The 26854-nt window shown below is 42.7% G+C and overlaps 1 protein-coding gene across 1 annotated transcript in view; it reads left to right on the top strand.

Annotated features, from left to right (window-relative positions):
- LOC126273248 (protein Wnt-1-like) overlaps positions 1–26854 on the top strand; it is an 873380-nt gene that overhangs the window by 317521 nt on the left and 529005 nt on the right. The window lies entirely within an intron of this gene.

Raw genomic sequence — 26854 nt, 5'->3', positions numbered from 1 at the left:
TCAGCAGTTTGGTTTAATAGAACTTACCACAAATTTCCAACAGGTGACATCTACATCTACATGGATACTGTGCAAATCACGTTTAAAAGCCTGGTTACATCGAACCACTTTCTCAGTTATTCTCTATTATTCCAACCTCGCACAGCGCGCGGAAAATGACGAACATAAATTGTTCAAATGGCTCTAAGCACTATGGGACATAACATCTGAAATCATCAGTTCCCTAGACTTGGAACTACTTAAACCTAACTAACCTAAGAACATCACACACATCCATGCCCGAGGCAGGATTCGTTTCAAAAAGCTTCTAAGGAACTTAAACGATGGAAGCAGGCTGTTCATAATGTCAAGGATCGTCCAAGTGCTGGGCGTCAAGTGAAAACGATATCGTATACTTAAGTCATCCTCTCTTGCGTACAGGCCGGCTGAGGTGGCCGTGCGGTTGTAGGTGCTGCAGTCTGGAACCGCGAGACCGCTACGGTCGCAGGTTCTAATCCTGCCTCGGGCATGGATGTGTGTGATGTCATTTCAACCATCTCTTGCGTACATATAAGCAAAACATTTCGCTCACGACAAAAAAGAAGCTACTGGGAAGTGGTGCTACAGAACAATGCTGAAAATTAAATGGATGTATCAAACTTCTAATAAATAGATTCGGAATCGAACTGAAGAGTAAAGAAATTTACAGTGATTCCTGACTAAAAGAAGGGATCTGTTGATACGACACGTACTGATGCATCAAGTATAAGTCAGCTTGGTAATAGAAAGATTTATGGAGGGGTAAACATTGTAGAGGAAGACCAAGGAGTGACTAGAGTAAGCTATTTCCAATGGATGTCCACTGCAGTAGTTATGTGGAGATAACTAGGCTTACTTACTGAACACAACAACGTCTGGATTCTGCCACGATTAAAAGTGTTTGTATATAACAATACGTGCAACAGTTGCAGAAAGCCTGTGGTTTTCCGCTATAACGTTTTAATTGCGTGTGTAACAGCTAAAAAAGGCATACCTAAATAAATGTTGCGACACGCCAAAAGCAAGAGACGCACGATTACAGCATTAAAAACCACGACAAATTGGAGAACGCATAGCAGATACACCCTAAGACAAAAAGCGACGCACCACGGAGGAAGTATCCGAATGAGACGGAAATCGGTAGATGTGATTTACATGTACAGACAAACAATAATTACAGTTTCAGAAAATTTGTGTAATTTATTCAAGACAAAGAGCTTCACAAATTCAGCAAGTCAGTAACGAGTTGATCTACCTCTGGCTCTTATTCAAGCAGGTATTCGGCTTGACATTTGCTGATAGAGCTTGTGGATGTTCGTATGTGGGGTGTCGTGTCAAATTTTGTCCAAGTGGCTCTTTACATCGTCAAAACAGCGAGCTAGTTGCAGGGTCCTGTCCATAAATTGGGTAGAGGTCCGGTGACCTAACTGGCCAATGTGGGCATTTTCAAGCATGAAGATAAGGAATAAAAATTCCCGCCATGTGCTGAAATGTAAGTGCAGGATGACTTATCGTGAAGGGCAACAAAACGGAGCGTAGGATACCATCGATGTGCCGTAGTGGTGGCACGCATTGTAGCCAAAGGGGTCCAGCTACGAAATCAAGTCGGACCCCAGATAATCACTCGTAGTTGTAGGAGGAGGGAGGAGATTAGTGTATAACGTCCCGTGGACAACGAGGTCATCAGATAAGGAGCACAAGCCCAAATTAGGGAAGAACAAAGAAGGAAAGCGGCGGTGCCCTATGGAAGGAACCATCCTGGCATTTGCCGTAAGCGATTTAGGAAAACCACGGGAAACCTGAAGGAGGATGGCATAATGCGGATTTTGAAGCGTCGTCCTCCCGAATGCGAGCTGTGTGTTCCACTGCACTGTTCACTCAGTCCTAGTTGTCGGACGTATGACTGTCGAGTGTCAGGTTGGTATCCATCTGCTACCGGGGCGCCTCCAAACGCGGCCTTGCTGGTTATCAGGGTTCAGTTCGAAGCAGGACTCATCATGTTGGACAGTTCTACTCCAGGCAGTGAGAATATAGGCCGAAGACGAGTCTGGAGTCGATCCGGACAGTGGTGGGATAACAACCTGACTGTCGCCCGCCATACGGCCCGACATCCAGGAGTGATGGTCTGGGATGGCATTTCTTTTCATAGCAGGACCCATTTGGTTGTCATCCGCAGCACGCTTCCAGTACAGCAATACGTCGGCGATTTTCTACGCTCCGCTTTGCTGCCCTGCGTGCCAACCAGTCCTGGGCTTACATTTCAGCAAGATAGCCGCCACCTGCACACGGCGAGAGTTGTCTTCGTGCTTGCCAAACCCCATCTTGACCACCAAGGTAGTCGGATCTCTGTATAGTTGCCAAAGTTTGGGGCATTATGGGAAGGGCCCTCCAAGCAGCTCGGGAATTTGACGATCTAAAGCGCCTGTTAGACAGAATTTGGCCCAATGTTCCTCAGCAACTCCATCAGTCAGTGCCAAGCTGAATAGCTCCTTCCACAAGGGTCAGAGGTGGACCAACGTGTTATTGACTAGGTTTAAGTTATTTCTCTTGGATAAATCATCGATTTTTTCTGAAAATTGCTGGTACATGTACATCACACCTACCGATTTCTGTCCCAATCGGATAATTCATTCGGGGTGCGTCTTTTTTTTCTTGGAGTGTGTAAAACTACAGACGTAAAAAACATTGTTTTAGTAAACACAGGAAGTAAGAAGAGCAAAGTCATTCGGCAGATGATTTCACTACTGGCCGTTAAAATTGCTACACCAAGAAGAAATGCTGGTGAGAAACGGGCATTCATTGGATAAATATATTATACTGGAACTGACATGTCATTACATTTTCACGCAATTTGCGGTGTAGATCCTGAGAAAAGAGTTCCCAGAACAACCACCTCTGGCCTTAATAACGGCCTTGATACGCCTGGGCATTGAGTCAAACAGAGCTTGGACGGCGTGTACAGGTACAGCTGCCCATGCAGCTTCAACACGGTACCACAGTTCATCAAGAGTAGTGACTGGCGTATTTTGACGAGCCAGTTGCTCGGCCATCATTGAACAGACGTTTTCAATTGGTGAGAGATCTGGAGAATGTGCTGGCCAGGGCAGGAGTCGAACATTTTCTGTATCCAGAAAGGCCCGTACAGGACCTGCAATATGCGGTCGTGCATTATCCTTCTGAAATGTAGGGTTTCGCAGGGATCGAATGAAGGGTAGAGCCACGAGTCGTAACATGTCTGAAATGTAACGTCCACTGCTCAAAGTGCCGTCAATGCGAACAAGAGGTGACCGAGACGTGTAACCAATGGCACCCCATACTATCACGGCGGGTGATACGCCAGTATGGCGATGACGAATAGACGCTTCCAATGTGCGTTCACCGCGATGTCGCCAAACACGGATGCGACCATCATGCTGCTGTAAACAGAACCTGGATTCATCCGAAAAAATGACGTTTTGCCAATCGTGCAACCAGGTTCGTCGTTGAGTACACCATCGCAAGCGCTCCTTTCTGTTATGCAGCGTGAAGGGTAACCACAGCCGTAGTCTGCGAGCTGATAGTCCATGCTGCTGCAAACGTCGTCGAACTGTTCGTGCAGATGGTTGTTGTCTTGCAAACGCCCCCATCTATTGACCCAGGGATCGAGACGTGGTTGCACGATGCGTTACAGCCATGCGGATAAGATGCCTGTCATCTCGACTGCTAGTAGTGATACGAGGCCGTGGGGATCCAGCACTGCTTTCCGTATTATCCTCCTGAACCCACCAATTCCATATTCTGCTAACAGTCATTGGATCTCGACCAATGCGAGCAGTTGATGTCGCGAAACGATAAATCGCAATCGGCTACAATCCGACTTTTATCAAAGTTAGAAAGATGATGTTACGCATTTCTCCCCTTTACACGAGGCATTACAACAACGTTTCACCAGGCAACGCCGGTCAACTGCTGTTTGTGTATGAGAAATCGATTGGAAACTTTCCTCATGTCAGCACGCTGTAGGTGTCACCACTTGCGCCAACCTTGTGTGAATGCTCTGAAAAGCTAATCACTTGCATATCACAGCATCTTCTTTCTATGGGTTAAATTTTGCGTATGTAGCACGTCATCCTCGTGGTGTAGCAATTTTAATGGCCAGTAGTGTAACTCAGCTCCAAGCCAGGTTCGTTCAGAAGAATGGCTCGTAGTTTTTACGTTAGTATCCCGTTGAGTTTCGGCTGTGCCATCCGATGCGGAGTTAACCAGCTGTTTACAAGGTCAAGCGCGGACGTGTGCTGAGCAATGCGAGTGGGAAGACTCAGGCTGAAGATGCTCTGAATCTTGGCAGTCTAAATGCCAAAGAAGTTCATAAATTGTACAACAAATCGGTTTGTATATAGCTAAAGTATTAACTTGCCGAAGCTGACAGCATTATTGAAGGAGAACGTTGTGGGAGAAGTAGCATTTCGTTCATTGCCATTAATAACTACAGAAACTAGTCAGCACATATAAGCTTACGAATAACACAAGCCAATTAATAAGTATTCTTATTACTTTTTATCTAATAGAATTATTCCATGCTTTTTTAGGCACTGAATACATTTTGACTCTAGTATGAACAATGGTTTTATTGAAGAATAAAGATAAAAACGCTCCTTGATTAAACAGAAATTGTGTATCCAATGGCTTTATTTATCCAATATACCTTTCCTCCGATGACTTGTTGGACGTCTCGGGAAACTCAGAAATACTAAGTAATCTCCCATCGTACTGGTATTCCATAAGCTCGGACCCCGTCTCTCCACCATTCTGATTTCGCGATGAAAGTGCTCACCTCATTACTCACTGATATCAACAAAACTGCCTGGGAACAGATTAAGGGGACTGTTCAAAAAGCGAATCTTAAGGCTCCTCAAACAGCCCAACTCGTTGGACTTTTCCATCATGTTGGTTACGACAGAAATGCAATAGTGTAGTTGCAACCTCCTTAAATGATAGACGAGCCTCCATCCTTGTCATCTTTCAAATTCTCTACTGATAAACGAGGAAACGTCTCGCAGAGCTACTTGAAACATTCTCCATGTCATTAGAGCAGCAAATTTAGAGGATTGAATTCCCTTTCTTTACTTTTCTTTTTTTCCGTCTTTTCCTGAGATCTATCGTCAACAAGCGTAATGCTTCGCCCACGACACTTCCTATTCACCACGGTTATTTCCAAAGTATGATATGTATACTTTTTTTACGAGATCTATAATGTAATTTTATTTTGAAATTTTGTTCTGAAAAAAATATTATTAAACTCCCTAAAATACATTTTTAACATTGAATGTTAAATTATGACATAGAATCCAGCGCGCTGAAAACCACAGCAATAACTCAATTTCATTAGGGATTTTTATCGTTGGCCTATGTAACTGGTAGGTCGTGGAGACCTGATTCTGATTGACAAATTCATCTATTGAGCTGTAAAGGAGCGGCAACCTCACGCACCATGGAACTGCAGTACTCGTGAAAGTGAGGAGTAGTTATGAAGTTGTGAACATCACCTCAAAAACTAAATTTAGGGCATTAATTTTTTGTTTGTTCGCATGTTCATGTCTTCAGTCCTAATTTACATAGAAGTTCCTGTGGCGCAGTGCCGTGGCACACTGCTAGAGTAGGCAGAACAAAAAGGCGCAGTCCGTTCGCAATGTGGACTATGATGCGGTAATCCGTTTCCTGAATTTGAAGGGGAACAAAATTGTAACAATCCATGCTGAGTTGGATAAAACTGCCGCTGACAATAAATCAATGGCCCATACGCTTCCAGTGTGGACAGACAGGTATGAATAACACAGAAATACGCAGCAATCCATATTTCTGTGAAGAATCGAGAATCGCAAAATAAGTGGTACACTGGTGCTTGAAATACGCAGCAATCCATATTTCTCTGAAGAATCGAGAATCGCAAAATAAGTGGTACACTGGTGCTTGAAGGCTGGAGAATCATAATCGAGTTGATAGTTGAAAAAGTGAAAACCAATCATGGATCAAATTTCAACATATTGTACGATATTCTGAACATCAGAAATGTTGCAGCGCGCTGGATTCCGCAACTATTGAAACCAGCGCAAAAAGGCCCGCCGAACCGAGACAGCAGTGAACATGTTGCAATTGTGTCAGGCCACTGCAGAAGACAGTCTTTAGCCACGTAAAGACCGTGGATAAGTCCTGGCTGTAGCCCTATGACCCCGAGACAAAGCAGCAAAGCAAGCGGTGGAAACTGCAAGGTTTCATTGGGGATTGATTTACTCTACTAAAGTTAACCGAACTCTCAAACACAACACGTGGGTTACTGAATGTGACACTTCGCATCAAAAATATGATCCAGGATCAACACGCTAGGGTTCAGTAAATAATGGCCGCACTCGCTTTCCCCAGGATAAACGGAGGCAATTTGCTTACCCCTCGTCCTGTAAAGATGTCTCGTAGCCGTCGTCTTGATTGGTTTCTTGTCCTTTGTCCGCAGGATCCAAAGTGCATAACGAAGTGGCAAATGCGAAAGAATTCAGTGTTATTAAAAATGAAATTGCGAAATATTGGAATGCCACTTAATTTTTGATGTTTTCGATAGAATCATTAAATCAAGAAAATGAGTCAGAGAGCTAGTCTACCCGCAACACTCGCGGTAAAGTTTCCAGATGCTAGAAAAGTCACAACAAAATGCTTCACACGAACTCACAGTTGACACGAGATCACACATAGATGTTTCCCAAAGCAATTGTTAGCGATTTGACTCATCTTTACCCGAAATCGCACTCGTCACGACAAAGTACATATTGCCTTCCAGGAAATTTATCGCAGACATGTCGTGACCAATTTTGACAGTTTGGCGCCTGCCTGCGATTGGTCCGTAGTTTTGATCAATGATTATCAACATTACTGAAATTTGCATTTAGTTTTCACGTATGCATTGAAAAACTTACTGAAAGTATTATTAACATGTTATCAGTGCACGTAACGTCAGAAGCGTGGCTGCAGATGTATATTAACGTTTAAATAGTAAATATAAATGACGAAAGTTATGGTCCTTACCTCCAAACCGTGCGGATGAATCCCTGCCACCTGTATGGGTTCCAGCGCGATACGGCTCTTGCTTACACTATCGTTCTCCATCTGTAGCGTGGCGTTGCGTACACTCTCTTCGCTACCATACAGCCATGTGAATCTTTCTATATTTTATATTAAGACGTAACAACAAACCGACGTAACAACAAACTGTAATGAAATGTGTGCGGATATGTGGCATAAACGCTACGTAATGTGAGGATTGAACACCGCCGAAAAAGATGAAGGCCCATTAATTGTAGAGAAAAATATGTTGAGCGTTTCCTAGGACTGCCATATTTTGGTGCTGAAAGGTTATACTAACAAGAGACAATACGTTACAGGAGCGAACTACCGAAATCCCATGGGAGGCTGTCAAGAGCAAGCGTCGAGGCAAGCTGTCCAAGGGGGTAATCATATTCCATGACAAAGCTCCAAGTCATTCTGTACAGGAGTGACTCACATATGCTGCTTCTCTAGGGTTTCAAATTTTATCTCCCCCCCCCCCCCCCCCCCCCCCCCTTGTCCAGACATGGTACTCCAGTTTCCTCGCATGAACAAACCATTGCCTGGCAGACATTTCCAGAATGACGACGAGGTAATTTTCTAGGTGGATCAGTTTTTTGCGCAGCCAAAATGGAGACTTATCCACCCAAGGACTTCTCCAAGACATCCATAGTTGGTAAACATGTGTCGCATTGAAGCGTCAATTCGTGGAGAGCGACTAACATCATAACCATATTGATTTTTCGAGGTAATCACCAAAACTTTGTGAATAGTCGTCATACGTGCATAGCGAGTAGGTAGCGTTACGGTATGTGTGTAGATCCAGAGTCAACTGTACTCCATCTCGACCTTGAAGACGATGGTCGCATTTTACAAGGGAAGATGAAAATTTCGTTTTTTAAAAACCGATTGCCTTGATCTACAAGTGTGACCAGAATGCTGTCTGGGAAGACTTAAGTGTATTAATTTGTCAGAATGTTCACAGCATCACAGAGTGAAAGGTTCATTGTGGAAACTGGTGCACAAGCGTGTGTCATATAATAACAATACAATAAAAACTTTATTCTGCTACAATTTCTCTCCGAAATAGCTTGTTCTGAAGTTTGACCTTTAACGTACATGTTTATTCTGCATGTAGATGACGAAATAAGAAACAATTTGAAAAACACCACTTTAGTTTTCCTCTCGTGATTGATGCTGCAAGTTCAGTGTTGCTATAATTAAACTGCCACTACTTGAGAGGGTCTCCATGGAAAACGAGTGATCCTAGGGCACTCAAACTTTGTTGAAACATCTGTAAGGACATGCGGAGTTACTTCCCACATGAGAGGGTAACATTTGTTTCCTGCCTAACATGTTTACATTCGTGGTTACAGACGTTGATCAGTGTGACGACCACCTGCATGCACGAAAGCCTGAAACCGTCCTATAGATTGCTTACTGTTGCCCGACGTATCACAGATGGGAGGTTGGCTACCTCCCTCACTATACACATTTTCAACTTCCAATATGTATCAGTGTCCGCTGATAAACCCTGCCTTTCGGGTTACCCCACAGCCAGAAATCATACGGGTTAAATCTAGTGATTTTGGAAGCCAGGCAATTTGGAACGATCGGATTATTCGGTATTTTCTCCAGGTGTGTTACGGAATAACCGACTCACTTCACGAGCGATGTCAAGTGGAGCTCCGTCGGGCATCAAAAATGTTGAGTCCAAAGCACCTCTCTCCTTGAGGTCCGAGTTCGTCCTATCTCTCCGTACCAGTACCGTCGCCTAACGGCAAGTCATGGCACTGAAATGGGACATCCTCCTCTAGCATTACTTTTCCTCAACAGTAGTTGTCGATACCAGTATTATTTTTCGAATTTTGGACAAGTCAGTATTATCTCAGTGGCTTTTCTGAAAACTTCCATATAATTTTATTCACAGTATGTTATATTCCAATCTAAACTTTATGTAAAGGAATTAACTTTATGAAATATTTTTGTTTCGATGTTATACCGATAAGTACAAGTTCTGAATGTAAAGTTACACTTATTTTTTCTATAAATATTTGAAATTACGAAATATTTGCACACTTAAAATTTCTATTATTAATTCCTTAATCCTTTACAGTTTACTATGTTTATTTATGGATTCATTTATGAAATAATAATCGAAATTAATAATATAACGAGAGCTAGTAGGAATTCATTTGTTAAGAAAAACTGTAAACCCTTTGGAATATTGTTTTTTTCCGCAGAGTGAGAGAGTCGTAAGCTTGCTTGTGACGTGATCCGACGTATTTTTGGATAATAGGTGGGAAAAATGTAATTTCGGTTTTGTTAATGTGAAAAATCAAAAGACTATTTGAAATACTGAAATATGAGAAAATATATTTACCTAAACAAAAATCAGGAACAACAATCTTCAGATGTATTTAGTTCAAACCAACCGTGAGGACCTGGTGCGAAATTTTGTGCTTGAAGCCATCTCAGCTGGCCTGTGTGACCGAGCCGCTCTAGGTGCCTCAGTCCGGAACCGCGCGACCGCTACGGTCGCAGGTTCGAATCTTGCCTCGGGCACGGATGTGTGTGGTGTCCTTAGGTTAGTTAGGTTTAAGTAGTTCTAAGTTCTACGGGACTGATAACCTCAGATGTTGAGTCCCATAGTGCTCAGAGCCATTTGAAACCATCTCAACATGACAAGCCAAGTAAACTTGAAAGTTTATTGTAATCTTCGCTCCTCTCAAAATCCTCATAAAGACTTTGCTTATTAATTACTTTACTTGGCATTGTTTGTTTAGAAGCTAGAAGGAAGGAGGGAGGAGATTACAACACTAACACTGCTAAGAGTGCAATTCCTGCAGCGCACAGTCAGAACATCATTCACAGAAAGTCGGGTACCCACACGGTAAATAGTTTCCCTTCTACACTAGCCCAAGTAGTGAAAGTTTAATTATAGTCACCCTGTACACATTGAAAGAGCGTATCTGGTTCAGATGAACGCTCTCTGCGCGCTCTGCCCAGCTTGCGGCTGAACCTCGCAGCTCGGTCCGTGCAGGGGACTCTTACTGGATGGGGGAACGGCTCAGGCCGCTGAGGGATGTGGCCATTACAGCGTACAACATTCGTTTCGCCGAATTCGGGGAAAATGCACAGTGCTCTGGGGAGAAGAATGCGTGCTGCGGTGAGCGAGGCCGCAAATGAGCAATACATCTTGCTTCGTGAGCAACCGCCGGACACATCAATTATGTTCGTAATTGGATGATTGCTGCCTTCGGTTCCGGCGCGTGCACAAAAACGTGTGCCACTCGGTGACGTCATCACAGCGGCCGCTTGCTCCACACCGTCACCGATATAGGTTTCCACAGTCTGTCTTCAGCAGATGGAGCGGATGAGGTTACTCTGTTTTATGAGAGATTTCACTAAAGTTAAAGATAATTTGTCACCTAATAAAGGAGCGCTGACTGTTCTCTTCTTCATAGACGATTGTATATCACTAATCAATGACCAGCCCATTTGTTAGTATTTTTTATGTAAGATACTTTGTGAGTCAAGTAGGCGATAAGCATTGGTTGTAAAAAAGCAAAATAATCTCGGATAGGGGCGCAGTTGCGAGGTTAAGCATTATAGCTGCACATAGCTGGGTGGGAAAATCTGCGGAACACGTGGCCACTGCTGAAGTCTGTAACACAGACATTCACATACACTACTTCACACGCAAACAAAATGTCGACAGCATTTTTTAGTGGGAAGAATTGTATGCACCTCGTGGCTGGCATCGAGCAGGATTTTGGTGGCTGCATATCTTTGCGTGAAGCGCTTGGCATCAAATCGATTCATCTTGCCGAATACACGCTCAATACAGTTCTATTGATAATTTAAAATGTCCTGCACACATAGAATGAAATGGCAGACAGTAACCTTTAACACTTGGGCTGCCCATTGAATCTATAGACCGTGTGGTCGCGCCTAACGGAAATCACACTATTATGACACAGATTAATTGAACCAAAAATTGTAATCAGAACCTAAATGGTAATTAAAAATGGATAGGAGAAGAAATGGTTGAGGTTAACAAATTATTATTAACAGATTCAAATACCTTTTGTCCCTTGTTCGACACAGACTTTCTGAGAGAACGTCTGGTCGGTTACCTGTCTTCAGAACATCTCAACCTGTAACCGTCGCGCGGAGCTCTCTCCGAACCGCCCGAGTTGGTGGGGGAAACCCATGACCAACCTCTGCTAGGAAAACGTTTTGCTTTACTCATCTTTGGCCAAGCTCTCCTGTTCCTGCTCTCTGCCTTCCACGGACACCGTTTAGGATGGTAGAAGATTAAGAAACCCAACACTTCTCTGGTTCGTCTCTGCTACTGCATTCAGATCATTCACACTTGACCACACACTTTCAGGAAGGGTGAAAAATGGAAATCAGGACACAGGACTTGCACATAAGAATGAAAAAACGAAATGTGTAGACCCATATTACTTATAAAGGCATGCGGTTGTTGGGGATGAGATTAATTAGTTGCATCACCCATATTTTTAATCATGTAACGACACCTATTGTGATGTTACACGACCAATGCCTAAACAATACATCACCTAGTTCGGGAATAGATAAAACGAAGCTGCTGTAGTTTGATAGTATCATAGAGACACGATTATGATGATCAAGTCTCTGACACAAGTTAATGAGATGGCTCTCGATACGTGGGTAGCTGGTTAGTCGGTTCAAATAGTAGTGGTGGAAACCAGTAATTGGTAATTTAATGATGCAGACATGGTGGGGTACTATTCCTGATTCCTGGAACTCTCACTAATGTCCTGCATTCAATTGCAAATACTTTCCAGAGTAACCCACCCGTCAGATGAGAACATTGAGGTTGGAAGTCCCGTGAAAGGTGCTAAAAAAGAGGGGCAGGGTGTCGCGACGTGGTTTCACTCTCTCTTTTCTCTTTCATTTTCAGTATCGTGATCGTCAACAACAAAATCAAGACACTGCACGTTAGGAAGCGATCCTCATCACACCACGTAGTGTTCGACGTACGCTGCTCCAGTCAGCGTGTACACATCAATTTCGGCTACCTTCTTCTATGATTTTAAGTGGTGGCAGTCACGGCGTATCTAATGCTAATATCTGTGCCCTGTGACGTACGGTTATGGGGGTACATCTGTGGGACGTTGGTTTCGGTACCACATGGCGAGGAGACCGTTATGCGTGGTACGGCTGGTCGCTGGTGATTGTCATTTGGTTCTGAACTGTCGGGTGGAATGGTGTAATATGACCACTCTTTCTCTCTCCCACGATGGCTGATAGTGTACCTTGTATCGATATTGTGTTTCTCATGGAAGTTGGTTCAGGTGATGTCGGTTTCTGCCTAATTAAGGCGATTACGGTAAACTATAGCACTGCAAGCGAATTTCGCATAGTTTTGCGGAAGCGCTGAAGATGACTGACACCAGCTCGCCTAATGACACAGCCTCTTGCACCACTTGCATTGTCTCGCGGAAAATTAAAAACGCGCAAACGTCGCGAGGTTGCTGTGTGCGCAGGCTTGATGCTCTTCTGCCAGCCTGCGTGGCCGAGCGGTTCCAGGCGCTTCAGTCTGAAATCGCGCAACCACTAGGGTCGCAGGTTCGAATCCTGCCTCGGGCATGGATGTGTGTGATGTCCTTAGGTTAGTTAAGTTTAAGTAGTTCTAAGTTCTAGGGGACTGATGACCTCAGATGTTAAGTCTCATAGTGCTCAGGGCCATTTGAACCGTAGAGCAGGCTACGTATTTGCAACTCCACACCCCATTGGCTGAAGGATGTACAACGGACAAATCAACGAGACAAATCCGTGGATCAGGAAGAGTAAGGGGAGGAGACAACTTGGCGAGAAGTTCGGTTTTTTATTTATCCTTGTTCCGCCGAAGATAGAAACTTGTAATCCTACATAACCCCGAAGCCATGCGACTCTCTTCATCTTTGAAAAACCGGTCAGTATTTTTAACCTCACATATTCATTCGAATATAAAAATTTTGGTTCCGTTATTTTTTTAATTGCAGTTTTCCAGTACATGTATATGGTGAGAATTATTGAACTATACAAAAGAAACGTAAACTAGTTATAAACTACGGCGTGCATACACTATTCGGAATTTAGGTTATGACATATTCGATATGCTTGCCATCATTGGCGATGATGTAGCTCAAACGAATAGCGAAATTGTGCATGACTCGGTGAATTGTCGGACCCTCGATGCTTTTGATGACCTCCTAAATGGCTGTTTTCAACTCAGCAATGGTTTTGGGATTATTGCTGTGAACGTTGTCTTTATTATAGCTCCACAAAAAGGAGTCGTATGTGTTAGATGCGGATAATATGGCGATCAATCGAGGCTCATGCCAGGGGCATCTGTGTACCCTTGAGCCAGAATGCGGTCCCCAAAGTGCTCCTGCAGGACATCGATCATTCTCCTCCTTCGATGGGGCCGAGCTCTGTCTTGCATGAACATTGGACAATGGGGATGAAATCAGCTTCCAAACCCTTCAGCAGCCATCGTACCAGCAAAGAATATGGCACCGATTATTCCGTGACTGGACATCTCGATTGCTAAATGTAGATTCTCAGTTCCCCAAATGCGCAAAAAATGCTTATCGACGAACCCATCCAAATGAAAGCGGGCTTCGTCGCTATACCAAGCCATACTAATTCCCATCATGCCGTGCAACCAACCATGCAGTTTGAACGTCCTAACGCAAACCGAATTTATTTAATATAGTTCAATCTGTCACCTTGTACTTATTAAAGTTAATGTCACATTGCCTGATGACCCACATTTCTGTGTTGTTTTCTTACTATTTTTCTTTCAGGTTTGTCTGGAGACTGTAACATATTTTAATTGGCATTTTGCAACCAGCCTGGCACCCACGTTGACGTTTTGACTGAACCATTTGAGCATAAAATGACACCCTGCAACTTAAATATTATAAGATTTAGTCTTTATGAATGAAACTAGCGACAGTGTACTAACTACTCAGCATCAGACACAAAGGTCCATGCTCGATTTAAATCGACAAAACATCTCAACCCCAGTCGACATCTACATTTACATGGATACTCAGCAAATCACATTTAAGTGCGTGGCAGAGGATTCATCGTACCACCTTCACAATTCTCTATTATTCCAATCTCGTATAGCGCGCGGAAATTTTCATTTGTCTCTGAACCCTACGATTTCATTTCACAGACTAGTTTCTGTGTGCCTACAGTCTTCATTATACATATTATATTTATTGTCTTAGGGAAACACAATGACTGTCTTGTTGTTTAATTTCACGTTTCAGACTAACACCATGGAAATAGTATTATTAGCGCTTTCGACTTATTACCAGTCAACTTCAAAAATATCCGTTAAACAAGTGTATTGTTAGGAATCTAGCACGCATAGACGAACATAGAACTTAGTTAGATTTGCAATTTAGTTTCGTGATTTTTTACTATCTGTTGGGTTGGCAGAAGAGCCAACACCGTGTTACTATTGGAGGCCGAAATGCACGCATTTTAGCTCACGCAGGCTCTCGTGAGGAGGGAAGGACTATACTGACGTGAGGTCTGGAACATGACAAGGAATTAGAATTCAGAAAGCGGACGAAATTAGTTTGATACTTAACTTTAATCCATTAATGATGAACGTCGCTCTTGACGGTACATGATTCACAATATTATCAGTTCAGAATACATTCTTGAAGAATATGGCGCCTTGCTAGGTCGTAGCAAATGACGTAGCTGAAGGCTATGGTAAACTGTCGTCTCGGCAAATGAGAGCGTATGTAGACAGTGAACCGTCGCTAGCAAAGTCGGCTGTACACCTGGGGCGAGTGCTAGGAAGTCTCTCCAGACCTGCCGTGTGGCGGCGCTCGGTCTGCAATCACTGATAGTGGCTACACGCGGGTCCGACGTATACTAAGGGACCGCGCCCGATTTAAAGGCTACCACCTAGCAAGTGTGGTGTCTGGCGGTGACACCACACTATCCCCCTTTTTAAAGAGTTCATTTGACGATGACTTGGCAGTAAGGCCACACCGGTAATGATATCATTTGTGTGACCTGAGGTTGAAATACTTAATTAAAAAAGACAACGCTTTTCCATAGAATTTCGGGATCTCTGTTATTGGTTGAGCATTATACTTCCTTTGTTTAATTGTCAATGAGTTAGATGTAACGAAATATAATTTAGTAGCAAATCCGTGGGCGAGTAATAGAGTAATCGAGATTTTGATAGCATACGAACGCGCAGCGTGTAACGTTTCCACTCGTCTCACATTGCCACGAGCTTCCTTCTTGTGTTATCTTGGCTCGTACGCATATCGATTACGACCGGTCATACCGGGTTTAATCCTCCATTATTCGCCACCGAAATGGTGCCTCAGAGATAAAACGAAACTGCTGACGTAATAGTAAGAAGTCTCCTGGAGAGCGTTTCCTACACACAAACCTAAGCTAACAGTCGTCTTCATCGTAAACTGGCGAATGGAGTCTTGGGCGCTGGGTGCTTGCGCCAGGAGGAAACTGCGAAATGGTAAAATGGTTTTTATTACATTTTCAGAACGAAAAGGGGAGTACTGTTACATTCGCGCTTACTATGGAAGGAGTCTGACTCCCGAGGGATTCCAAAATTTAAGAAAGGAAATTTTGCACTTGATGCTGTGCTTAGAATGTTTAATAGGGTAGATATAAACAAGGTTTGACTGGTTGCACCCCATCAGTCCTCGTGCGTTCCACCTCCCCTTTCGGGAGCAGCACTGAAACATTACGGGCGCATTAAGGCGGAAGATGACGGAGCCGACTTCGCTTGGTCGTAGAATTAGTTCATCCCGCGAGGGCTGTGCAGAGCTACCATCTTCGGTTTTAAAGGACCACCATTAAGGCGTTTTAGTACACTGAGCTTCACGTCATGGTTAAGCTTGTGATATTGCCTCTTAGCATCGTTGTTTTAGTACCAAGCCTCGACGACTTTTTTTAAGAGAGAAGGAGTTTCCCTACCTTTCAGACAGCAATTGTAAGCAGTTGTTAGAGTGAAGGGAAGATACGAGGGAGGAGGGAGATAGGATGTGCAGCAGTTTTATTGAAGCCAGGGCTTTATCACAGCGAAAACTGCCATCTGGGGGCTAAATGCGGTTGTAAAGGCGGTACCATTAAGAAATTAAGACGCTGCGCTTCACTGTCAAGGCGAGCTGTCGCGCTTACTGAAATGGAAAGTGTAACACGATGAATAACTTGGCCAAACGCTACCAAAATAAGACTCCAGTATTTCCATGCCTGTGGGATATGTTGATTAAATTTCATACTTATGCGTGCTTATTTTTCAGTACAGAGGAAAGCCATACCTACAGATGTAAAATAGTGTGGGTACACCATGGCTACAGGGTGTGTCCAACGTTATTAGAACTTTTCAGGTGGGAACTACGTCACATCATGTCTACGTGACCTGCAAATGAAGCTTATTGCCATCTTTCGGAGTTCGAGGAAGGCTGAATCACTGGTATAAGGGTTATGTGAGCATCATACCAACATATCAGGTAGACAGCTGGCTATAGTACAACGAGTGCAGAACGAGTGGTGACGAGATGGACTTTGGACAAATTTGCTCTGAGCACTATGGGACTTAACATCTGTGGTCATCAGTCCCCAGGAGCTTAGAACTACTTAAACCGAACTAACCTATGGGCCTCACACACATCCATGCCCGAGGCAGGATTCGAACCTGCGACCGTAGCGGTCACGCTGTTCCAGACTGTAGCCACACCGGCCGGCAGACTGAGGACAACGTTGTGCCTGTAAGAGTAGGCACAAGTGCTTCTGGGACTACTACGGCACGAGAAGATCGCAAGATCGTTCGACTACCTCTGACGAAAGAGACGGATGAAACAGCTGAAATCCGTTATAGGCAGGGTGCTACCAGAAACCATCGTGAACAGATAACTGGAAGCTGCGTTGAGACCTCGAGTCGCAGTGCATCGTTTACCGCCTGCATCACAACACACCCAATGGAGACTTACATGACGTAGAACGAGAATCAACTTAGACATTGAGTTGCTTTCTGTGGTGTTCAGCAATGAGTCTTGCTTCTGTTTATTGATATCAGAGAAAGCAGAGTTTCTCAAGACTTAAACCCCTGCAACACCTAGAATCAGAGTACGGGAAGCTACTGATAGTGCAAGAGCACCGATTTGGGAATTGTTGGAGAGAGGCTGGATGCTCGGCAGTACGTGGCAAGAATGGTAAACACCGCTACCATACATACTCTTCATAACAAGTATACGAAATGGCATAACCCAAAAGGATAATGCGAGACCCCATACGGACCGAGGAATATACGGATACAGCGCTGACCTGTCCCCTGAGTTATCAATCATAGAGCACGTCTGGGATGCCATGGGAGGACCCAGACGTTCATTCAAGTCTTCACTCAGTAATCTTCAAAAATTAGCACGCCGTTTATTTCTGCATAGCGAGAAATTCCTTAGGTTATTTGCTTCCGCGGCACAACGAATAAGTGTGTATATTAGTGCCGTGGGGGTCTCACATTGGTGATGTTGATGATGCACATCACATCCGAATTGGATGAAGATTCATCATTTAATAATCCTTACGTATTGAACACCTCATCATCGTTGGATAGATATCGGAGTGGTATTTCCATTTTAATAAGTATACAGTCTCCCAACAGCAACATGAGTAACCACCGTTTGTAACACATACAGCAGCTACGTACATGTGCTACGAGTTTTCCATAGGCCACTACTGCTACATCGCTGATGTTGGTAGCAATCGCAAGCCGAACACAGTAGACAGAATATGTGTTGGTTTGTGCCGACGTTACGCAATTGGAGTACTAGAGGACAGTCGAAGTTCTTTCCGTAATCAAGCTGTAAACAGAAAAGCAACACCAAAAAGTTTCGAAACAAGATCAGGAAAAAAATTAAAATTATTGATCGTAAGGATAATCGATTAACCCATGCCCTATGTGAAATTAATAGGCGTGAAAGAAATACCGGTATATCCATAATGTATTACCAGAATAATTACGATAAATCGATTAAGTGCAATGAATCGCCCTTCCCTACCCATAGGTTGCTGTACCCGTTAAGACTGCAATGTTTTCCGCTAAGATTGAGCTTCCCTATTCTCTCATGAGATCCAGAAGACAGTAGACAACTGAGCTAATATTACTAACGTGTTTCTTGACTTCCAGAAGGCCTTCGATGCACCTCAGCACTGCTGCGTAGCAAAAATAAGATATAGTTGAACACACACACACACACAGCCCGAACTGTTTTTGCCACATATGAGACTGTGTATAAAGAAGGCGGTATCACAGATGAAATAGTGCCAAAGAATTTCACTATATCTACAGAAAAACATTTACGTTGCATAAACGCTTCATTCCGCGTAATTTACATTGAATGAGCAATGGTTTGAATTAAAATAAACAAATAAAGACAACGCTTTGTTATAAAATGTTACAGAAATAGATATTAGGTAAATATTACGATGTACAAATGGAACAAAATAAATGATAAGAAAGAATTTTATTAACATGTGATAGCTAGTATGAAAATAGTAAACTAGACTGTAGACTTAGTAGTAAAGATAACTTCGTCATCGGATAGGTGACGGCAGAAGCGAAGGTAGCGTCCGATGTACCATGACAAGTGTGTGTAAATGCCATGTAGCCGTACGATAGTGTTACTTAAACATCGATAGTTGACACATGCGAAATCATCGATAGTACATTTAGTAACTATCGGTATATCGATTATCTGCTGATTGTCTTGTGCAGGTATTTCAACTGAAAAGTAGCTATCTAAGGGCTTTTTTATTGTTTAAAATACAACAGTACGATATATGCAACAACAGTACGATATATGCAATTTTTTTAATAAAAAGTAAGGTATTTTTTAAATTCTTCTCCTTTAGGCTATTGTTTTCAGTAGTTTATTCTCCGGACTTCAAGAAAACCTTCTGTCACTGGATAGTGCAAATATTTAGTGTCCATTACACGCAACATACTATTAGATTTTGCCAATATTCTAATGCACAACATGCAGTGCTTGTGTATTACAGGTTTTTAAAAATATTGTGGTAGGTCAATTATGTAATCACTGACTGGTGTGATGATATCGACGTTACGCTGTTGCTAATTAGGCAAAAAAAAGTAGATCATCCGATTTAAAGCTGTTAGACGTGTCAGTAGACGTATTAGCACTGCTCATGGATGCTTCTGTTTCAGATATTATTCTTAACGTTAATGCGATAATAGCAGCATACTCTCTTTGAAGTAATTGTGAAGCGTTGTTTACCACTGGAAATGACCTGAAACCAAATTTTTTTTAAATCTAGGATATAATAATGTCACAAGGACATTAACAGTGACTGTGTTTAATGATTTCTTTCTTTCATTGATAGATTTAATCAAGGAATCCAGAAAACTTCGTGTTTTTGATAAATTGCTTTCCAAGTCTGATAACTTTGCAGGAATACCTCGTATAAAAGGTATAATTAAGGAAGCAGCGATGTATGACACCCCGGAGATTGTTGCTGTTGCTACTTAAAAAGGTTAAAGAAGATCTATTATCTCTTGTGTAGGTAGCTAATTTTCTGTTGTGAGGGAAGGCCGTGCTTATGAACTTTCATTGATCGCAATCGCAAGCTCACATCGTAATTCGAAAATTCGTTTAAGTGTGTAGTATGAGCTGTTCAATCTAGTTGGCACCTCTTGCATCAATCGCAGTTCTTTTTTGTTTGCTCTTCTTTGAACATTGAGCAGTTTGTCACTGGCTAGTGTCGAGTTACGAAAAAAAGTCACAACAGCCTTTGTTTTCAGTAAATTTTGGAAAATATTTCTAATTTGAAACAATCTTGCACTGTTAAGTTGATTCAGTGGGCAAAACGGGGTGAATGTGGAATCTTTAAGATTTAGGCAGCATTTTCATAACAGCAGCATTGTATGTAATCACTACTACTGTCTTATCACGAATGCTGTATTCTACTAAGTTTTGATTGTGACCTGGAAAAATATAGTGTTATAATCACCTGTCAATATGACCGAAATTTTGCATAATATTCTTAAGAAAGTCGTTTTTTCGAAGTCTTGATATCTAAAAAATTTCATATACAAAAAAATAATTCTGATAAAAATTGGGGCAGTATATTATTACTTGTCGATGCTATGTTGAGCTTCACCGTCTTAGAAGCACGGAGAAAGGAGGAGGGAGGAGGAGGAGAAGGAGAAGGAGAAGGAGAAGAAGAAGAAGAAGAAGAAGATCACCACAAGGAATAGGGATGCGAGATGTTAAATGTTTACTGGTCTGCTATGCGATGCTGCTATCTCAGGTACGCACGCTTGCTGCTGAACTGCAGCAGATACGGTATGAACTGCACACGGGAATAGCAAGATTTAGTGAAATTGCGTCGAAGAGATCAGGGGTGGCTTCGTCACTCATTGTGTTTTTTCTCAGTTGAGTTGACACTCAGTTCAAAACAGAAGCTCCATCACTCTGCTGCTATGCTACGGCTGATACATCGCTGAGGTCGGCAGCACTCGTGATCTTGACGTGGTCGATGTGAAGTGTATATCTTGTAGAAGTTTTCTTGGGAGTTCCGTTGGTCGGGGAAGCGCGTGGAACGGTATAAAGAGCCCAGTTGTGTTATGAACGCTAACAACAGGCGTGGCTAGAGACAGCTGTGCTGGCACCTTCACCTATCATACCATTGTATTTCTATGACATACCCGGGGTGCTCAAAAGTTTGCACTTGTCAGATCCTGATAGATGCGTTTGGTCGGGTTCACCATGGCGACAATACATCAGCTTCCATTACAGATAGCGGAGAGTTTTGCATTACCATAATAAAGTTCCGAGTCCGTTAATATGGTCTATATTTACAACTTGCTGTGGTTAGCCCTTTTTGGGCAAAAGTTATGTATTAATATTGACGCCATTTTATAAGCACCGAAAGTTTTAATTCTGTTCCGATTCGCTAACACAATGGAAGCACTACGTGTAACTCGCACACCAAAGCACGTTGTTTGTACACACGGAAGACAGCAACTCAGTAATTGTAAGGCCTCGACTAGCTGATTTCGCTATTCAGTACTAATTTTGCATCAGAAGGTGTTGGGGTTCGCGTTCATCTCTCACTTGTTACCCAGTTGTCGTACTAACTCTCTAGTGCAAACTTTGGACGGTCTGTTATAAATGGCGCGCTAAAGTAATAATATTTTGAGAAAGCGCATTAGAGAGACACCCATGCTCAAATGTGTTGCTTATTTGTAGAAATGAGCAAGAAAATAAATTAACCCTGTTGTAACGCAATTCTTCAGTCATTTGTTGCGGTTGGCAGTGTCCGTAAACAAAACACAAATGACACGACGGCTTCAGATTTCTATCGTCAAGAAGGGAGGGGTGTGTGTGTGGAGGTGAAGGTGCCAAGAAAACGATTTGACTTGTGCCAACATGTATCGATCACAAGAATGAACCGAAACTGAGCATGGCACTGACAAGTTAAAGGCGTAAACATTTTTAAAAATGTTACATGTTCATAAGTTCTACGTTGTGATGACCTGCAATTTTTGTCACTTTTAATATGGGTGAAACTAATTTTTCGTCCATTACAAAGAGACAAGTCAGTGCCAGTATGCTTTCATTTGCGTTGCTTGCCTCCATATCCGTTGTAACACTAAAAAAATACATTTAATTAGGGATTTTCCTAATTTATTTTTTATCGCCTCATATAGTTTTGGGATCGGTGAAAATAGCGTGGTTTTATCTGGCAACTCATATTTGCTTATGGGCAGTATTCGTCCTCCCGACGTGCGAAAAATTATTAATCAGGTCGCAAAATGCTCTAAACTCGAAGATATAAAAAAATAAAAGAAAATAATGGTGACCTAATTCACCCGCTTCTCAAGTTCGAAACAAGGGGTTTCAACATTAACGGGCAAAAGCTTAAGAAATACCTATAGAATTAGGAGATTTTGAAAAAAATCCCCGTCAACTCTTGGCAAGAAGAGATTAGTTTTGTCTCACATCCACTGAAACATTCATATTTCGCCAGATTTGCCTATGTGTATGCATCGCAGTACTGTGACAGCGGATAGCATGTAAATACAGCTGTATATTTTAATGATTAAGTCCAGCCATCATACAAATAAACAAATGCACACTGACATGATGCTCTTACTATATTCAGTTTCGTCGGAACTGCTGTGTCCTTGAAGAAACAAGCTCCGATAATCGAACAAAATGCAGGCAACCAACGTATTAACGATATTTGTGCTTCTACAAAAGCACAAGTGATACAGGGCGTTAGGACCGCGTCAGTGTTTTGTGTTTTCGAATCACCTTATACATTAACATATACAACTGAAAACACTTGTAAGTACAATGAGGACTCAGAAACAGAAGAGGACAGTAGCAGGTGTGTTTAATTAATAACGATAGTATTAGTATTTAATTTAAAATACAAGCAGTGCAACCACAAACGCTTAAAAAATCTTTAAAATGTCATTTTTTCATCTAGTAACTGTTTTGTATTACAACAGCGTTATTTACTTTTATGTTCCTTGCTACAAGTAAGTGTGCTCACACTTTCGAAGATGACAATCTGTATAATGCGCATTCTTGAGTCCATCTTATTTACATGTGTAATTTTTACGACAGGCAACTGATCGATAAGATATGCGCACGATCGTGAGACGTCATCAGTGGAAGACAAACAAGAAAATTCTCCCTCTCATGTCCGCTTCCCCCGCTGCGACAGATTTATTAACAACATACATATATAAACAGCACATATTGGCCGCCGGCAGCGGTGGCCGAACGGTTCTAGGCACTTCAGTCCGGAACCGCATGACTGCTACGGTCGATGGTTCGAATCATGCCTCGGGCATGGATGTGTGTGATGTTCTTAGGTTAGTTAGGTTTAAGTAGTTCTAAGTTCTAGGGACTGATGACCTCAGATTTTACGTCCCATAGTGCTCAGAGTCATTTGAGCCATTTGAAGTCTGGCCAAGGCGCCACCATATTTGATGTAGATTAAATACCTCAATGCAATCTACTTTCCTTCTGCACTCCACACGCCATGTAAGTTTAGGACCCGACAACTTTTCGCGCAACAATTAAAAATTAATTACATTATAAAGGATATGACTACTGATAGTTAAACCAAGCTACAGATGGCGACGATAATGCGTAGATTATCGATTAATCGATAGTACTTCGATGTTTAAATAACACTACCGTATGGGCATGTTCGCAGATGACGCAGTTATGTGCAGAGCGGTGACGCCAGTAGTACGGTGAGGTTGTGGGACGGTGGGTGGCCGAGAGTTTGTTGTTCTTACACGGGTATCGGAAAAAAGAGGAACGTTAGGAAGAGGTCGACAGTGCGCTTCTTGGTCCGAGGGACGCTGTGCGTCGTGTTATGTCAGACGGAGGAGCGAGGTTGAGGCGGCCTCTTATGTGGATGCATCCAGCGTGTACAGGGATCTTGGGGAGGGAGGGGGGAGGGGGGGTTGGAAGGTGTCTTGTTGCAACGCTCTTCCCAGCGCACGCTAGTCGAACAACGTGCGCGCACGAACGCACTGACACGTATAAAGGCCAGGATGCCGTGGAGTTTAGAGGAGCGAGAAGGGATGAGTGGGTCGGTAAACACGGCCGCGCAAAGAGGAAAATGGACAGAAAAAAGACTAGCACTCATTGAAAAGTTGCCGAAGAAACAACACCGTGTGACTGATAGTTATGGTAAGCAGACTTACAAAAGTCGTACGTTAGGTATTGTTGGGCAAACAGCTAAACATTTGTTTCAGACGTTTTATCTTGATATTCAGTAAAAGAAGGCGTTACCTAAATTGTACCACCTTTGAGTTTCTATTTATTATAACATAAACAGTAAGGTAAAAACATATTTAAACAATGGCATCCTCAACTGCAGGATGTAGCTCTTGGCATCTCATTCAAAGATTCGAAATTCCGATAATAATGAACACAGTACAATACATTTTCTACACCTCTGCAATTGGTAGAAATTAGGAATCTGGTTTCCTAATTTGTACCAGTAGGTATGTACCTGAGCTTAAAGAAACATACTAGCCTAAGCACAACGACATGGTCCATATTTTTGCTGTTAATCACTATTTGCAGCCATTTCAATATAGCTTTTACTCTCCTTTCCCCATCCCTGCACGAACCCACATTTTGCATTTCATGCAACTGATAATTTCGTCTGTTTGGTCTTCTTCGCACATCTTGCTATGCCATTCCTCTGCTCTAAATGGGTTTGTGTGGTGGCCTCTCCTTTTGACAAGTGAAGCTTTAGTTCTGGATTTCTTTCTCCATTGCTTCAGTATTTCTTGGATGGACACCTTCAGCGCCGGCCGGTGTGGCCAAGCGGCTCTAGGCGCTTCAGTCTGGAACCGCGCGACCGCTACGGTAGCAGGTTCGAATCCTTCCTCGGGCATGGATGTGTGTGATGTCCTTAGGTTAGTTAGGTTTAAGTAGTTGTAAGTTCTAGGGGACTGATGACTACATATGTATGTTATGTCCTATAGTGCTTCTTGAGTGTTGACCTAGGCACATTTTGTATGGGTGCACTTTCATTTAATACATTTAGATATGACGTTACGACTAAATGCAGTTCATCTGTGCTCCACTTCTCATAACGCCTTTCTCTCGACGTAATGTAATACAAAATAATTATTTAATACTTAGGATAAATCACACAATAGAAAATTTACCATATCCTTTCGAAACGTTCTGTTGCACCAGTAATGCTTAACGCGTTTTCAAAGCTTATTATACCAGCTGGTTTCTCAGATTATAACGGTACAATGTTGGAAAATTATAGCAGTCCAATATGAGCCTTGTCGTCATTTTCTCGTCGTCAGTTTGCTCCACACGAACCACAACGAATACAGATTCATGCTCGTCTCAAAACTAAGATTATTTCACGTATATTCACCAGTAAATAAAACATAATGTTTTTACTTAGCTTACAACAGTTATTCTCTTCGCCACGTAAACAAAATGTTAGATGAAAACTAAAACAAAATCAGTGCTGTCCTCAGACGACATATTCGTCAACACACCGTAGTCGTGGCCGTCAGTATGGCTCCAATACGCACGCAATTTGCGTTGACCTCACTCAATGTCTGGTAGTGCAGAATAGAAGTTTTCATTCGTACTTCCCTTTTCCGTCAACAAATGGAAATGTGGAGATTTAGTGAAGTGCCGCGCGGGATTAGCCGAGCGGTCAGGGACGCTGCAGTCATGGACTGTACGGCTGATCCCGGCGGAGGTTCGATTCTTCCCTCGGGCATGGGTGTGTGTGTTTGTCCTTAGATTAATTTAGGTTTGGTAGAGTGTAAGCTTAGGGACTGATGACCTGAGCAGTTAAGTCCCATAAGATTTCATAGTGAAGTTAGTAAAACACAACGGGATGTGATAACTCGTAACAAAGATCTCGGTACTTCAATCACCACGGCTTTTGATATTGAGCTACAGCAATGCTGACACATTGAAAACGATATAGCGTGTCGACATGTTGCCTTTCTCTAAGTATTCGTTCACACTCGCAGACAGGTAGCTGCGCCTCTACCCCAGTTGCGAGGCCAACTATCTACTCGTACAGAGAATCTATAGAATGCACTGTGCAGAGGCGTTTAGACTGCGTCATCCTCTGAAACACTTATTTCGTCCGCGGCTCGGGATTTCCGTGGCGTCTCCCGTAGTCATACGGCCGGCCGCGTGCAGAGTCCACGCTCTCTGTAACCTGTTGGGTTTGTTGTATTCTGTAAACTAAACTGGTTCCCTATTGTTAAACTTCATACGCGTCTGTGTTGTAGCCCTGAACGATGCAGTGGCGTAATTACCGAAATGCTATCTGATAATAAAGAGTCGCCAAATCAGTCAAGCTATCTGATAATAACAGTCGCCAAATCAATCAGAACTATGTAACATTTACCAAACTAAGGGCTGTCAATTCGACTAAATATCTAGGAATTACAATTACGAGAAACTTAAATTGGAAATATCACATAGATAATACTGTGGGTAAGGCGAAACAAAGACGCCTCTTTGTTGGCAGAACACTTAGTACATGCGACAAACCCATTAAAGAGACAGTCTGTATTACACTTGTCCGTCCTCTGCTGGAACACTGCTGCGCGGTGTGGGATCCTTACCAGGGAGGATTGACGGAGGACATCGAAAAAGTGCAAAGAAGGGCAGCTCGTTTCGTGTTATCGCGCAATAGGCGTGAGAGTCTCACTGATATGATACGCGTGTTGGGGTGGCAGTCACTGAAGCAAAAGCTGTTTTCTTTGCGGCGAGATCTATTTACGAAATTTCAATCACGAAATTTCTCTTTCGAATGCAAAAATATTTTGTGTACACCCACCTACGTAGGAATAAATGATCAATATAATAAAACAAGAGAAATCAGAGTTCGGACGGAACGTTTTAGGTGTTCCGTTTTCCCACGCGCCATTCGAGAGTGGAATGGTAGAGAAATACACTCCTGGAAATTGAAATAAGAACACCGTGAATTCATTGTCCCAGGAAGGGGAAACTTTATTGACACATTCCTGGGGTCAGATACATCACATGATCACACTGACAGAACCACAGGCACATAGACACAGGCAACAGAGCATGCACAATGTCGGCACTAGTACAGTGTATATCCACCTTTCGCAGCAATGCAGGCTGCTATTCTCCCATGGAGACGA

The sequence above is a fragment of the Schistocerca gregaria genome, chromosome 5, assembly GCF_023897955.1.
Source record: "Schistocerca gregaria isolate iqSchGreg1 chromosome 5, iqSchGreg1.2, whole genome shotgun sequence".
Classification (NCBI taxonomy): domain Eukaryota; kingdom Metazoa; phylum Arthropoda; class Insecta; order Orthoptera; family Acrididae; genus Schistocerca; species Schistocerca gregaria.
The sequence above is the reverse complement of the archived record's forward strand: the minus strand, read 5'-3'. Positions and strand labels throughout refer to the sequence as shown.